This window comes from Antechinus flavipes, chromosome 1 (genome assembly GCF_016432865.1).
Source record: "Antechinus flavipes isolate AdamAnt ecotype Samford, QLD, Australia chromosome 1, AdamAnt_v2, whole genome shotgun sequence".
Classification (NCBI taxonomy): Eukaryota; Metazoa; Chordata; class Mammalia; order Dasyuromorphia; family Dasyuridae; genus Antechinus; species Antechinus flavipes.
The window spans coordinates 412,282,125-412,299,690 of NC_067398.1; the positions used below are offsets into that span (position 1 = coordinate 412,282,125).

The 17,566-nt window shown below is 33.7% G+C and overlaps 1 protein-coding gene and 1 pseudogene across 1 annotated transcript in view; one reads left to right on the forward strand and one right to left on the reverse strand.

Annotated features, from left to right (window-relative positions):
• Positions 1-17,566, reverse strand: part of CDH12 (cadherin 12) — a 969,321-nt gene that overhangs the window by 553,778 nt on the left and 397,977 nt on the right. Inside the window, exon 3 of the mRNA XM_051969878.1 lies at positions 7,698-7,845. The gene's annotated coding sequence lies outside the window, so the exon portion shown is untranslated. The remainder of the gene's footprint in view (positions 1-7,697; positions 7,846-17,566) is intronic.
• On the forward strand, positions 7,927-16,366 carry LOC127546211 (hypoxia-inducible factor 1-alpha inhibitor-like; annotated as a pseudogene).

The following is a 17,566-nucleotide window of genomic DNA, read 5'->3' on the forward strand; positions in this document are numbered from 1 at the left end:
ACTAGATTGCTTGAAATGAATCCATCATACATTCTCTATATTCTCCACAAATAATTTTCAAACTATTCTACATTATACTTGATGTTTCTGTTTTCTAAACTAATTATTATACTTATAACCCAAACATTCATTTATTTAAGCAGATATGGTATTTATCTCTAGGTACTGAGAGACATTAAAAAAGGTCAATAAACTATAATATCTGACTTACATGCTACTGAATAATACATGAGAATAAATAATTATAATGTAATTAGAAGTTCACAAGAAAAATACAACATTCTGCAAATGAAGGATAAATGAAAAGATATATAGTAAATATTTACCATGTGTGAAGCACTGTGTTTAAATCCAATGCCATAAACATAAAAGCAAGATAGTAGTTGTCCCCAAATAATTTAATTTTTAATGGGAAGGCAGTACATATGAAGAAGTAGTGGCCAAAAATGGGATATTCTGGTTTGGAAAATTGTGGGAAAAAGCTTTAGAGCCAAGGACATTGATGATAATCCCAAGGCTGATATTATTACCTAAGAAAATGGGAAAATCTCAGTCTTCCTCAGCTTCAGTTTCCTCATATGTAACTGAAAGGCTTAGGCTAGAAGGACTTTGAGGTCCCTTCTATTAGGGATGTAGAGTGAGATAAAAAAATTGGAATCAGATCATGGAAGACTTTTCATGCCTTGCTAAGAAGTTTAGTTATTTTTATCATATTGAATTTTTGATCCTATCAAAACTATACTTTTCTTAGAGGAGGGAATGTTTTGTATGTATTATGTATGTTTTATGTTGGTGGTCATAATTGTCAATACAAATTGAAAAATGACTGCAATAAAAACCTAAACAATATCATATATTATGTAAGATTGTGAAGGCACTGGTATAGTTGATAGATTTATATATTTATATATGTTATTTTGAATTCAACATTTTAGGGCTAGTATTTTATTCATATTTATATAAATTGTGCTTTTAAAGGTTTTTTTTTCACAGAACACTATATGATATTGACATGCAAATTATTCATTCACATAAGAAGGCAAACTTATCTCTATAAATGTATAGTCTAAAGACATGGATATGTTTGTTGATCTGCCACTTAACCACTTAGGTAAAGTTCCATGTGTGTAATTTCTATGATTTGTATTATTTTTATTTTTAAAACTGGAAAATGATAGTACAAAGATTCTTCTGATAAATGATCATAGGACCATTGTTCTGTGAGAATTATTCTGAAAACAAATAGATAATATTTCACTCATATAGCACCTCAACTATCTGGAAAATAATTAAGATCTTAGAAGGACCTAAGAATATTCTCTAAATAATCAAAAAGATTTCACACAATCCATACATTCAAAAGATACTTCCTTAGACCTTTTCTTACTCAGTGACTCCCCAAACTTATTTTGGTTAATGGCACACATATACCTGCAACAGATTAGAAATATCACATAAAAAGAAGGAGGGGAAAGAAGCAATTTGAATCTGGCATAAGAGTCATACCAAAGCATAAGAGAAGTCAAGGAGATAAGAAACAATAAACTAACAGTTCAAAATGTATAACATTATATATTTATTCAATCTGAGAGCAGACAGACATTAAATATATTGAATCTAAAGACACTGCCATATTAAACATAACTAATGCTTGTTTACAATGACTCCAAATCATCAAGTAAAGAGAAACTCTTTTCAGTGTATTGTGTTCAACAAGCCAAATTCATGTATAATCTATCTTGTAAGAGTTTATTTGAAAAATGATTAAAATAAATTATAGCTTGGGCACTTGAAGAATAAATCTCCATTATCTACCACATTCACGTATGTTGAATTCCCCAGTCCTCAAAATCTTAGATTTTTTTTTTTTTTGCACCCAAAAGAATATAGGATAACATAATTCAACTTTAAAAAAATTTACAGGACTTTTAATTGAAACCCTTTATTTTACAAATGAAGAATCAGAGATATAGAAAAGTTAAATAACTTGCTAATGTTCACACAAGCATTAACTGGCAGAGGTGTTATTCAAACTAGGTTTTCTATCTCCAAATCTAGCATTCATTATTCTCCATCACACTTTCTTCTATAGATCAAAACGATGTGTAATAATATTTTCATCTTTTTTTGCTGTTGTTGTTTGCTTGCTTTTTTCCCTCCTTTTTTTTCCTTTTTTGATCTGATTTTTCTTGCACAGAATGACAAAGATGGAAATATACTTAAAAGATTTGCCCAAGCTTAACCTATATCATATTATTTGCTGTCTTGGGGAGTGAGCAGGAGAAAGGAGGGAGAAAATTTTGGAACACAAAATTTTGCAAAGCTGAATGTTGAAAGCTATCTTTGTATGTAATTGGAAAAATAAAATGCTACTTAAAAAAAAAGCATGTGCTAACTAATCAATGTTGAAGTTAGAATGGAGAGGAAGAACGTAATAAGGAGCAGAAAATTCAAAGACAGAAGAATTAAAGTCCACTAGGATAATAGAAGAGATATACTGATATAACTAATGCAAAACTCCAGATAGTCCGTGGATAAACTTCAATTTATCTGAAATTCAGCTGAATACTTGCTTGAAATTATATTTAAGTAGTGTATGGATGTAAAATATACCATTTTAATCTTTTACTCAATTTTCTATTCGGGTAGTGCCTTTTTGTAAGTAAAAATGAGTTATTCTTACTAGAGAACTACACAGAGTTACCATACTGCACAAAGGATTGCCAACATAGTTTCAATATGCATTTTCTGGAGATCAGGACATGCTTGAATGTTTTTATGTTATTTTTTCATAAATATAAAATCATAAAAGAAAATAATGGTAATTTCACTTTCTAAACAACAAAAAGAGTCAAATATATAAATTGAACTAGTGAGCTAAAGTGGCTATCCATGAATTTTGTTTTAAGTTATGCTGGTTGGGAGTATTAGCCTACATTTTTACTGTGGATATAGCATGGCTCATTATGTGAGCCAAAATTTAGGCCATGATATTCTCACTTGCCTAATTTTGGTAAAAACAATACTCAAGAGATTTGTTCACAAAAGTTCAACAAGTTGAGAAATGTTCACCTCTATCTTTTACATAAAGTTCCCTTCTAAGAAATCTTTAAAATATTGAAAAATACTTGTCAAAATACAAATGAAAAGTAATTTTCATTTTTGCTATTTTGGTCTGGTCTACCACCAGACTATCTTACCCACCTTCCCACAAAACAAATGTAAGAATCTGAGGTACACCTTTACACTGTTTTGTCTCTCTAGAACTCATCTCCTTTTGCCCCACACATAAACATATCTTATTCACATATACATCTACTTTTCCTTTAAGTCAATGAACCTGACTATCTCTGATCTCTAGAGTTGGTAGTTTCTTAAATTTCAAATCTGCTGCTACTGACAAGCAATGTTAGCAGAAGTTAGGTTTCTTTAGTAGTAGATAGAGAAAGATAGGTTTCTACTCAGGATATAGTGCCTGACTAGAAGATGTCTTATTCATTTCCCCAATGGAGTTAGTGGGAAAAAATGTATTTCAGAGGGTTCCCTAGTACATGAGTACTATTTTAATTCATGAGCATTATTTTTTGCTTGTTAGCACCAGCTTTCCTACTTTGGAGGTTGGGGATAATAATAACCTTACAGAAATTGTGCTTTTTAAACTTAAGCTGTATAACATAATACATAGTAGACAGCTAAATAGCATAGTGGATAGAGTGCCAGACCTGGAATCAGGAAGACTCATCTTCAAAAGTTCAAATCTAGTTTCAGATACTTTCTAGTTGTATTATCTCAGTAAAGTGGCTTAATCCTGTTTGCCCCAGTTCCTCATCTGAAAAATGAACTAGTGAAGGAAATTGAAAGCCACTCAGGTATCTTTGCCAAGCAAATCCCCAAAGGACTCACAAAGAATCAGACATGACAAAAATGATTGAATAACAAATATACTAACAGGTGAAACAGGGTAACAGGTATAACATGAGCACTTCCTCTCCCAAACACATACACAAAATGTAAGTTTTTTGTTTTATCTTTTATTATAATTTTTATTATTAGACAATTATTATCAAGTAATTATCACAGTTATTATTTTAGACTTTGGTTTGATTGTTTAGGAGAGACCACTGGGTTAAACATTAGCATCTTCTCTGCAACTTTTGGCTTTAAGAGAGTTGCTTTTTGAGAGGCAAAAATTGTGTAATGGATAAAGAATTCACATTCTCAGACAGGAATGTCTAGATTCAAATCCTTCCTTTGGTACGTAGTTGTTATATAACTTTGGATAAATCATTTAACTTTTGATTACCCCCAGCCAATTCACTAAGTAACTAGAGGATAGGATAAGAACTTACATAATTTATACCTTTTTGGCATATGACCCCAAAACAATTCAACTCTTTCCACTACAGTGTAGGACGAATAGCAAGCAGTTTCTGGTAGAGATTATTTAATTTTTCTCTGTGATACACACAGAGTAGATAGACTATCAAAAAATAAATGAGAAATTAATAACAATTTAGAATAGATGCTAGTGTTTTGTCACCTCATGGAGCCCAGAGCTACTATCATGGATCATCTAAATGTGATGAGCTATAGAAAGGAGAAGGAAACACAAATCACTCTGTGTAGACAAAGGAATGTTTGGGAATAATGGAAGTAGAGTCTGGTTTATTTTCTATGTGGGTTTTCTTTATCTCCTTTCCAAAATGTAATTTTCCCTGTTATATCCCTTTTCTTTCTAATTCTGTGGTTACCCGTTAACACTAACAAGAATTACTTTTATCTACCTGTAATCATAAACTGTTTATTTCAATATAAGTTGTATTATAGCTATATATTTCTACTTTTCCTCTGTGCTATTTTAACTTGACAGTATATCAACATCTCTTGGGGGAAAAAAAACCTGAGTATTGGATGCTAATTTTCAATAGAGATTGCCCAGATAGTAAACTGCCTTTTTCTTCAGTAGTAATCTGACTTTGCTTGAGGCAAAGAACTGAACGCCAATCTCATTCAGAAACCATGAACAAACTAAGTGTATTTGTTACAAGTACTGAGGATAGCAAAATCATATAAAAACTATTCACCCTGTCTCAACTATGAAGAAAAGTGTAGTCAAAACAACTTTTAGGATGCTGGAGTTATGCTACACCATCACTTGGAAATAAACATCAAAGTATTCCTAAATTTCATTGTTAAAAACTGGAAGTGTTCATCATATTACATGTACCACACAGGCACATGACTGTTCTTTATAGAAGGTGATCTCCTATCTAGCAACTGGAGCATAAGCTAGGTAGTCCATACTGCCTCCCAAATATCAACTAAACCACCTGCTGTTTCATTATTGAAGTTTCATTATTACAGGTTCAAATGTTTTATACACACATACACACACCCCAATAGGGCACCTACAATGGGCCTAAAACAAACTTTGCCTACTACATTTTTTCACCCATCTGTTCAAGCATGTACTATGAGTTTCTCCTAATTACAGTAATGTAAATCATTAGAGATTTCTAGTTTTGCTCCTGTCCTTGTGAAATCTGATTTCTTTTTAAGAACATGTGCTAATCAGATCATAGGGCAGCTAATTATATAATGCAGTAAATATACTATTTCTCATGGAATTTCACAGAATATACAACTGTGGTCAGTTTTATATTTTAGGATTTCCTAATAAAATAGGGGAAATGATAAGAAATATGTACATTTCTAATCAACAAACTTTATAATGTTGACATTGTTGCATTTATCGTTAAGATGACTTTGAAAGGCTCAAGGCTCAAAGGCAATAGCTAGAGCAAAAACTTACACACTGTCCTGTCAAATTCCCCCTTGAATGAGTTGAGAAACAATATTCCTGGGGGAACAGGATGACAGAGCCAAAAAATACATGCCCAGAGCTTTAGATATAAACATACAGACACACCAACAAGTACAAACTAGTGCCTATGGGATTTCTGAAAATGTCTTATACCTGTGGGGAAGGAATTGGAACTCAGTAACATCATCATCAGTCTGAATTGCATTGCCTGCAGAATTGCAATACTTTTCACTGTGACAGGACAATGACAGCAAATTAAGACAGCCAGAATTTGATACTTTTTCTGAAATATCCCAAATACATATGTATGATATTTGGCAAAAGTGATGCAAAAAAACAAACAACAACAACAAAAAAAAAAACTTTGAAATACAAAGGATTCCCTGCTGTAGAAAACTAAAGGGAATGTTTGAAAACTCCTACATATTTATATTCTTACCCTATACCTTATCCTCTGCCAAACACTCACACTACTCCCCCATTCCCATTCTAGGACCATGTGGAAAGTTTCAATACAGAATTATCTTTATATCTATATTGGGATTAATGGATTAAGATGAAATATCGTAACTATTAAAATAATTGACATATATTAGGTGAAAATAATAAAGCCTGCTATTTCTTGAATCTTTGGTATGAAGAAAAAGCATGTTTAGTTCATTTATAATCATAACTCATGCAGTTATAATTTTTATATTGAGAGTAGTTGAAATATGTGTGCTTTTATGAAAAATATATTACCTCTAATTAAATTCACTATAAAAGTGCTTGATATCTGTACAAACTGAAAAAGTGAACTAGAGAGGTGATATTACAAAAAGGAAATAAGTTTTCATCATTTTTTCACTATTTTAGGTAAAATGATGTGGGGTGATAGGTATGAAAGAGGAGGAAAAGAATTAATTGCCTACAATTTTTCAGAAAACTGCCTTCATAATGTTCATAAAATTGCCTTAACATTGACATAAAGTTAGGTCACTGTAGGTTGAAGATTAACAAACATCCCAAATGTGAGCATTCAAGATTCTCTTGGAAAAAAAAAAGAAGAAATAAAAAATATGCAATCTGAAATCCAGTCCTGAAATTACTTAATATTCAATTCCTTTTCTTTTTCTTCATACATAAGCATTTCAGCAATCAGTTCATTTCTTTCCCATAACTTGCCTTGGCTCTCTCTCACCTTCATTAAAGATAAGTCTCTAGCTTTTAAGCTAAACAAATATTCATACAAGATTACTTTCTTTCTGACAGTTAAAGATTGTTTTTTGGATCATTCACATCAAAAATAGTTTTTGCTTTTTTATTTCTTAAATTTATAATGGAAACTATTCAAAATTATGTCAGTCTTAAAACACTCACAGAAGTCAAACTCATTCTTTCAGTGATTCTGCTAACGTGCAAAATTTCACAGATGCTTGAACTCAACATTTTCAAAATTTCTTTCCATTTCATTTAACTTTGGAGCTTATAAAGCAGGAGATTTTGTGATATGGTATGAACAAAACACTTCAATCAAAATCAAGTTACCTTTGCATTCCACAATCCCCCAAACAGATTATTAAAAAAGGAGAGATGCAAGTGTCTCCCAATTTTTTTTCATATTTCCCTTTATTTCCCCATGAACCTAAAGGTGATGTAATTTCAAAATATCTGAGAGTTCCCAGAGAGGCGTGTAAAAAAAAAAAAAAAAAGATCACTGTCTAAAAGCCATAGTTATCAGTGTGGGACACTTGCCTGTAAACTCAGCCTTTTACTGCCATAAACACATTCACTTGCTGCAGTGCAGAATGAATGTCAGCTTAGTCAGTCAGAACTTTCAGTGCAGAAATTCAGCCTGATGCCGATGCAGTCACTCCGATAAGGAAGCACTTACCTTAATTGAAATCTTGCCTTTGATAGAACTGAGACATCAGCCAAATCAACCTTGATTGGGGTGGAGGTATCTAAGTTTTCAATCAACACCCTCCAGGTAGCTGCATGCTGTGCTGCTTTTTTCCTGTTTATGTTGAACTCCTTGCTGTCTAAAGGAGAGAGAAAGAGATAAGCTGAAATCCTCAGAGGTTCCCAGTGAGTAAGTGAGGACCAAAGCAATGTTTCTTAACATGAGATTCTCCGCAAACGTGCTGGGGTCTGGAAGACCCAGTAACTGCTGTGATAGGCTCCTGTCATGTCCCTTGAGCTGTGGGATGATCATTGACCTGATTAGCACTGAACACTCCCTGCATGAAGGGAAAGCACTGAGAGGATTGGTGGGTCGCAAGGGAATTGGAAAAGGCACGGGGTACACTTGGGAATCTTGTCTCCTCCAGACTAATGGATGAGCTGCAGCCAAGGCTATAATTTCTGAGGAGGTTACCCACGATGTTAACCATGTGAGGACTTAAACAAATGTGCTTTCACATGCCATTTCTTAAGGTGCCTAAGTGCTAGATACAGAGTATAGCTGAGCAATTAAGAAACTGGTGTAACTGATTTGTTAGACAAAACTCAAAATATTCCACTTCAAGGCAAAAAGGATAAAAGGGGATTCCAGCATGCACTTTTGACCCTAGAGATTAATGCATACTCTGGTCTTTCTTAAGTAAAAGGAACTTAGTGAGCTTCCTCAACAAGGACAATTTTCTGTTATAAAATGAAGATAGACACTACAAAGTAAATCTGGCAATTCCTCACCTTGATGAATATACACACCACATACATAGTGAGAGATGGGACTACAAGATTATTTGTTTATTCTCAAAAAGAGCCTCTATAAAGTGACGATTGAATTAACATCAAACTGAAGAAATGATTAGTCTATTAAATATTTCTGATACCTAAGATAATTAATAATTGAACTTTACTAAGTGTTCCTTTCTATTCTTTTCTTTCTTTCTTCCTTTCTTTCTTGAAAGGCATGTGAGGTTAAGTGACAAGTCCAGAGTCACATAGCTAAAAAATATTAAGTGTCTGAGGCCAAATTTGAATCCAGGCCATCCTGATTTCGGGGCTGGTACTCTATCCCGCTGTGCTATCTAGCTGCCCCCTTCTATTATTGTAAAAGGATATGCTAACATTCTAAATTACACTAATCAAAATGAACTCTAAAATTTAGACATATTGCTTAAAATAGTTAATTTGTGTGTTAGTAGCCACATGCTAAAACCTATTCCACAACTGACTTTTGCCATTGCCTACTTGAGAGATCCTTAATATGTTTTAAATCCAGAGCTGTTAGATTACTGATTATATATGCCTCTTTTAAAAAGAGGGAAGCAACTAATTGTAGGAGTACCAAATGGTTAATTTTTGTTGGTGCTAACTTTAACAGTAGAAAAAAAAATAAAACCATATGCAAATAGCATAAAAAGAACAGATGAAAAAAGTCATTTGCATGTCTTAAGGGTGAGAAAATTTTATTGCCAGGAAGAATAAGTGAAGAATGTCCTCTCAGAATGATGCTGAAACGTTCAGCACCTCTGTTTTTCCAAACCAGTCACACGTGGGACATATGGTATTCCTTTGGTAACAGTGTGTTTATTGGTGTTTTACACACACGCACATTTAAACTATAGATGTATTTCTATGTTTGTGTATATCAAAAAAAGGAACACTAAAATAAACTCATCATACTTTACAAAAACTGGTTACCTCAAATTTTTATTGACTATATCATAAAAGTCTATTTCTCATTAAAAATTTTAAAGAGTTGTCAATTGATCTTTCTATAAAACATAAAATCTCCTATAAACTGAAAATTACTACAAAGGGCAGATTCTTGAACTTAAAAGTGCATAGTGTAATCATGAGCATTTTGAAGTAGGGCTAAAACAATTCAGTTTACAGATGAAGTCTCTTGCTCCCTCAGCTGGCTGAGGTTGGGAGTTGTATGGAAGAAATGCTCTCTTCAGTGGCCACCTACCCTCCTGCAGAGAAAGAATAAGTACCTTTTACTCCTCAATAGGAGAACCATTATCCAATTAAAGATTAGCATTAATGATTTCCACTTGAAAAATGACTACTTGAAGCCTCTTCCATATCTTAACTGAGGCATCCAAAACATAAATAGTAAATAGGGAACATGGATTCTACTTTTTTTTTTGGTAAGAATATGGGGGTATCTTTGACAAAATACTGATGAAAATAAAATATCTTTAATATTCTATGGTAGTTATATAGATAATGCATACATAAATATATATGGGTATATAAATTGCTTTAGTACATGCATATTCATTTAACACACATATGTATGTGTGTGTATATATACATATATAAGTAAATATGTATACATATATATGTATATATGGAGAGAGAGAGAGAGATACAAACATTTAAAGTATGTCTATGTACATATAAGCAATATTGGTTATATTCTCTAACTGGTCTAAGATCTTATTTGGGAAAGAATTTTATTTTTTGAAATTGCCTTCCTTTCAAAACACCTGCTTGCCTTACCCTACAACCTTCAAGAATTATATTTTACAGCTAAAAGGAGTGCTAATTTCACTAATCTCATTCAGTTTATTTTGCTGCAGATGGCAAATTGCATCAGGTAAATCATCTTTGACTTGATGTAATTTTTAGCTGTGAAGTACAATTCTTGAAGGTGGTAGGTCATGATAAAACTAGGAGGAATATATCTACTGCCACTTAATTGAAAATTCATAATTCCCTTGTTGAGACCTTTAAGTAGTACATTGGTTTTAATGACCAATGTTATTATTATAAACTTCATGGAAGAAAATTAATAATACAGCAAAAAAAGGGAGGGAAATCAATAATCTCTCTGTTTCTGTCTCTGTCTGTCTGTCTGTCTCTCTTTTTCCCTCCCTTCCTCTCCTATCTAAACCTTGAACATTTATTTTCTGTTATGTGCTAGGAACATAAATATACTTGGTAAAATTTCCAGTGACTAAGTCTGGAACTCTGAATCCATTTTAACTGAACAATTATTTGGATTAATAGTCATTTCACATCTACTTTGTTAAAATTTTGATATACATTGACAGTGTCCATTTCAATAAACAATACTGAAGTAGTAGAGAGTATAAAAAATAATGGAACAAAAAATGAAGTGAAATAATGGGCATGCCTTTTAAGTCAGATTATTATACTTGCTTTTTACTAAATAAAAGAATAGAAGAGGAACACCCTTAGTGGTAGGGATTGCTTAGTTTTGTCATTTTGCCCCCAGAGTCTTGCATAGTCCCCAGGACTTAGTAAATGATTAACATAGCTGTTGAATTAAATTAAGATGACTTGCTAAAAGCAAAATGAAGATGACGGGAAATAAAATAAAATTCCTTGGTGATCTTGGAGGAGAGATACTAGCAAATACTGGATTCAATTTCTTGACTTTAGCTATAATAAAATAACTCATTAATAAATATGCTTTAGGGTTACAAAGATTTGTATGTATTAATTCATTTCATATTCACAGCATCCTTGTAAAGTATTATTCTTTCCCCTTTACAAATGAAGAAACTGAATCTCTGAGAAATTAAATGACTTATCCAAAGACAAACAACTAGTAAAAGACTGAGCCAAGACTCAAAACCAGGCTTTCTTACTTCCTTTCCCTCCTCCCCCAAAAGGTAGGCTTATTTAGGAGAAGAGGTTATGGACAAAAAGAAGCAAAATAGATACCAGGAGTGGCAAATAAGAAACAAGAATCGGGACAATAATGGGGTTAACAAGAAAAGGAATTTGAAAGAATCCATTAAAAGAATATGCCATGAATTGGATGGCCTGGAATACCATTTTTTATAAGACAAAGGAGCTGGAGTTACAACCAAGAATTAATTACTCAGCAAGATTGAGCATCATCTTTTAGGGAGGTGATGAACCTTTAGTGAAGCCAGAGACTTTCAATCATTTCCTACTGAAAAAAAAAAAAACAGAACTAAACAGAAATTTTGATCTTCAAATACAGGAATCAAAAGAAGCATAGAAAGGTAAACAGGAAAAAAAAATGTATATATATATATAATTTAAAGGTTAAACTGTTTACATCCATAGATGGGAAATGATATCTGTAACTCTTGAGAACTGTATCTGTGGAGCAGTTAGAAGGAGCACAAATGGACAGAGAGTATGGTAATGAATGGAGTCTGATGTCATGATGTCAAAGAAAAAGATATTAAAAAGTGGAAAAAGGATTGTACTGAGAAAAGAGGAAAGGGGAAGTATAATAAGACAAATTAGTTCATATGAAGAGACATAAAAGACTTATTACAATATAGAGAAAGAAGAGAGGGTGATGAGCATTGTCTGAAGCTTAATCTCATCAGTTGGCTCAAATTGGGAATTACATAATTACTCAGTTGGATACAGAAATTTATCTTACCCTATAAAGAAGTAGGAGGAGAAAGCGGGGGGGGGGGGAGAGACAGGATAGAAAGGAGGACAAAAACACTAGGAATATGGCATGAAGTCTAGGCATGCCTTTGCCTAAGCCAATGCCTAAGCACTGACAGGTTTGATACATAGAGGAGTTTAGAAGACTAACCAGAGTTAGCAATTGTCCCATTATACCTCTTCTTTCCTCTTTTTTCCAGTTTATATATTTTTCTCACCCCTTAATGTTTTTGAGGTCATTACATCAGAGGCCATTCACAACCACACTTTCAGTCCATGTGATGCCCATCCCTTTCTTCCCCAGTGACATAATACTATTCACAAGAGTTACACAATAATTAAGGGCTATAGCAATCTAGTATTTGATAAATCCCAAACTCTAGCTTCTGGAATAAGAACTCATTATTTGACAAAAATTTCTGGGAAAACTGGAAAATAATGTCAGAAAATCAGCATAGACCACATCTGACACCCTATACCAAAATAGGGTCAAAATGGATACATAATTTGAATATAAAGGATGAAAGCAAAATGAAGACGGAAAATAAAATAAAATTCCTTGGTGTTCTTGGAGGAGAGATACTAGCAAATACTGGATTCAATTTCTTGACTTTAGCTATAATAAAATAACTCATTAATAAATATGCTTTAGGGTTACAAAGATTTGTATGTATTAATTCATTTCATATTCACAGCATCTTTGTAAAGTATTATTCTTTCCCCTTTATAAATGAAGAAACTGAATCTCTGAGAAGTTAAATGACTTATCCAAAGACAATATCTCTCCCATAGTTTTTCCCTTCTGCTATGATTTTTCTCTCCCAACATGATTCATAAATAAACAAATTAGTAAAACAAGGGATAATTTCCCAGTCAGTTCTTTGGAGAAGGGTGGAATTTATGACCAAAGAGGAACTAGAAAACATTATGAAAGGCAAAACTTTCATTATATTAAGTTGAAAAGTTTTTGCATGAACAAAACAGAAACAAGATTAAAAGAGAAGTATAAAGCTGAGTAAAAACCTGTACAGCCAATGTTTCTAATAAAGGTCTCATTTCTAAAATATATAAAGAACTGTATCAAATTTATAAGAATACAAGTCATTCCCCAATTGATAAATGGTCAAATGATATGAGCAGAAAATTTTTGGATGATGAAATTAAAGCCATCTATTGTTATATGAAAAAAATGCTCTAAATAACTATTGATTAGACAAATGCAAATTAAAACAATTCTGAGGTACTACCTCATACCTCTCAGATTGGATAAGATGACAGGAAAAGATAGTGAAAAATATTGGAGGTGATATGGGAAAACTGGGACATTAATGCATTATTGGGGGAGTTGTGAAATGATCCAATCATTCTGGAGAGCAATCTGGAACTATGCCCACAGGTCTATCAAACTGCAAACAATTTGGCCCAGCAGGACCATTACTGAGTCTGTATCCCAAGAAAATCTTAAAGGAGGGAAAAAGATCCACATGTGCTAAAATGTTTGTAGCAGCTCTTTTAGTGATAGCAAAGAACTGGAAAATGAGTAGATGCCCATCAATTGGGGAATGGAATATTATTGTTGTATAAAAATGATGAACAAGGCCTAGAAAAATTTACATGAACTGATGCTGAGTGAAACATGCAGAACCAGAAGTACATTGTACACAATAACAGCAAGAATGTTTGATGCTCAAGTATGAAAGACTTGGTTCTTTTCGGTGACTCAGTGATCCAAAGCAATCCCAATAGACTCTGCCATCTGTATCCAGCAAAAAAAAAATTAAGCAGATTGAATGGAAATCAATACATGACATATTCACTTCATTTTTCTATTTTTTAAATCTCTTCTATAGTTTTTCCCTTCTGCTATGATTTTTCTCTCCCAACATAATTCATAAAGCAATGTGTATTAAAAAGAAATAAATTTACTAGAAAAAAAATTAAAAAATAATAAAAATAAAAGGCACAGGTAAAACAAGGAGTGGCAACAAAGATAGCAGCACAGCATTCCCAGCCTCTGGTTCTGGAACCCCTCAAGTGGAGGACCAGGCCCATCCTTTTGGGACAAGTCTAAGCTTCTTAATCATATAATTTGGACTCACACCATTATGTGTCTGAGTCAGAATGATGCTTAGGCAGAGTCGCTCATCAAGAGTGAAGAGCCTGTGGTATTGACTGACACAAACTTAAATGTATCCTATGCTGAAATGGGACCTCATTTATCTACAATAGAATATTGGCAACAGAGATTTCTCAGTATGTAGTTCCAGGACCTACAAATGCTTCTACTGCTATGAGAAAAAGATGACTGATTCTGAAAATTTTAAATCAAAGCCCAATAGGAAACAGATAAAATTCTATGGATTTGCATTAATAAGTAGCAGCTGACCTCCAACATGGTACTTAATGGCAATGAAGGAAATGGGATACTTGTTCACTTTGATGAACATCAAAAATTCTTTGCTCAGATCAAGGACTATAAGTGATATATCTTGTTTCCTCCAAATCTCTTTGAATGTCTCTTTCCATACCTCTTTTAACATTTCTATGACAGGAAATCAGGTGAATTTTGACAATCCTTACAACAAAAGGTTCCCCAACTTCTAGAATAAGACAGTATTTGACTCTGATGATGCTCTCTTCTGTATGATAATGTACTGATAGTGTCACATAGAATTGTTACTCAATGGAGGAACCACCATCATTGTGAGTATCTGATATAAGAGCCTCCAACTCCTCATAGAATTAAATATCCTCTCAAGGCTTATTAAGTTGGCCATGATGAGAAACATTGAGAAGATGCTGGGAGAGGCTCTAGGGAATTCACCAGAAGTGGAACCCTTGTTGAAAAGATGTTTATTCAGTTATGTCTGCCTTTCCAAACTTTCTTGGCAAAGATACTGGAATAGTTTTCCATTTCCTTCTCCAGTTCCTTTTACAAAAGACATACTTGTTAAAGAGGGTTAAGTGACTTTCCCAGGTAGTTAGCCTCTGGGACCAAATTCAAACTTCCTCCAATAAGTCTTTCTGACTCCATGCCTTGGCACTTTATCTAGGTCAGGTAGAGCAATTAATAAACCCACCCTCCTCTGCTCCCATCTTTTTTATATTTTATATTTTTATGGGGGAGAGGAAGTTGGGGGTAAGTGACTTGCCCAGGGTCTTAGAGCAATCAAGAGTCTGAGGCCAGATTTTAACTCAGGTACTCCTGACTACATGGCCAATGCTCTATCTACTACTCCACTAGCTGCCCTTTCTCTGCTCCCATCTTAAGTGATTTCTTCTTCTCTCATTTCTGTTTGTAATTACCTTCCCTCTCTTGTCCAAATCCCACATAGAGTGTAAAGTTCCAGCTTTGTCTCACTGCATGTGGAAATATTGGAGAGAGGGGGAAGTATGTCTGTGTTCATCCTCCAAGGACCTTGAGGCTGTGATGATGCTCTTTTCACTTGATGTCATAAAGCCTCACTGTTAAGGTCTAAAAAGAAAGGAGTCAAGTTTACCTGGACTGCATTGGTATCTTTGAAGGGATTCTGTGAAATTAATAACAAGTCTCCCAGGTTCCCAGACTGGGATTGTTTCTTTTTTTTCTCCATTCTGCTTTGATAGTCCGCCCATATACCAACAATGTAATTGGATTTTGTACAGCATGGGCGTATCTTATGTACAAAAAGAAAGAGGGAGCTACTTTGTTTCTGTACATGAATCTTTGTTTCCATATTCTGGCTCAGATCTGCCTACCAATACTCTCTCTAATAGGACTTTGCCAAGACAGGCTGTGCTACAGACCTGGAGTTTCCTACCCTGTTCTGATGGCCATACTGTGACGAAAGTCTGTCTACTAACATTCTACATGCTGCCTTGGTCTAATTCCACTGGATATTACTGCAGGGAAGTTGTTGCCTGGTTTACCAAGATGATTTTAAATTTTTTTTAGGCTATTTTTACAATTTGGATCTTACTGCAATATGCTTAAGGTTTATAAAATAGAGGCTCTGAGACTAAGAATCCTGCCTATTTCATTCTTTTTGTGTTGGGTTGGCTTTCTTGTTGAGCCAACTGCTCACTCCCATGAACAGTGGTAGGGTCAGTGATGGAAACAGTTATCACTGGAGTCTAAGAGGTAAACTGGGGCTGCTCTCCTCTCCATCCCTCAGAGTAGATAAGCTAGAAAACTTGCTGGAAACTTCTGAAAAACCCTCATAAGAATCAAAGTAACTGTAGTCACAAGCAATGTGCTATTCCTTGATCTTCTTGAGTGACAGAACAGGACTGTCCTCCTGTACTAAGTCTCCCCAGAAGAAGTGAGGGAGGAAGGTGAGAAAATATGTTTTTTTTCCCTTTTTGCCAAAGGTTTAACTCTTCAGTATCTGAGCAGTGGTTCTTGTCCTAACGAGTTCAGTTTAGAATTGAAAGACTTATAGATGGGTATGCACAGAGAAGAAGATGCTTGCTTTTGTACATCTCTATGCTTTTTATGCCTGGCTTGGTGTTGTCTCTCATGGGAATAGGATGTGTGTGAATGTGGAAGACATCATATGTTTTTCCACTAATAAACAGAATTGGGAAATGGGGGAAAATCTTAGAAAAAAAGGTATAAAATCATGATTTTATTAGGGGTGCTGAACAAAATTAGAATATTGTTCTGACTTCCAAAAATGAGTGTCCTATTATAACTCAGGCCTTGACTATGTCAAGCTAATGTGAATTAATAAGAAGAATAACATTACATCTTTGGGAAGATTTGGAAAGTGTTCCAATTATTGTGAACCTCTAAATAATACATAGTAGTGGCAGAAGATATTTATTAATTGGAAATTTAAAAAAATTAACATTTCCTGGGATCAGCAAACTACAACCTTTATGTCAAACCAGTTGGTGTGTTTTTCTAAAGTCCCTAGTTAAGAATGTTTTTGCATTTTAAAAATCAAGTTTTATTGTATTTTTGAAATGCAAAAGAAAGACAAAAAAAAAAACAAAAAAAATCTCAGGTTTCATCTCAGGTTTTGCTAAAAAGAAGAGTGGGTGGTAGTAATGCACAATTTGGTTCTTAGGCCACAGTCTGCTGATTTCTGGTTTTATACCTGTACTTCTCACAATGGATTTTACAAAGCTACTTAGATATACTCTTATTAACAGGGAATTAAAGAAAATTTCAGAGTCAATAGTTGAATATCATTAACCAGCTTAGTAAAATTCACAGGTGAAGTTTTTATCTGATTCAATCAAGATTCTCTGCTGTATTTCCAACTTTTAAATATTAATCACTTATATCTATACACATGCAATGATTAAATTATCAGCAGAAAAGAAATCCCAAAATATTCTATTGTTTTCAAATAGAGGAAAATAATCTAACTAATTAACAAAGTCATAATACACTAACTTCCCACTAACATTGAGAAA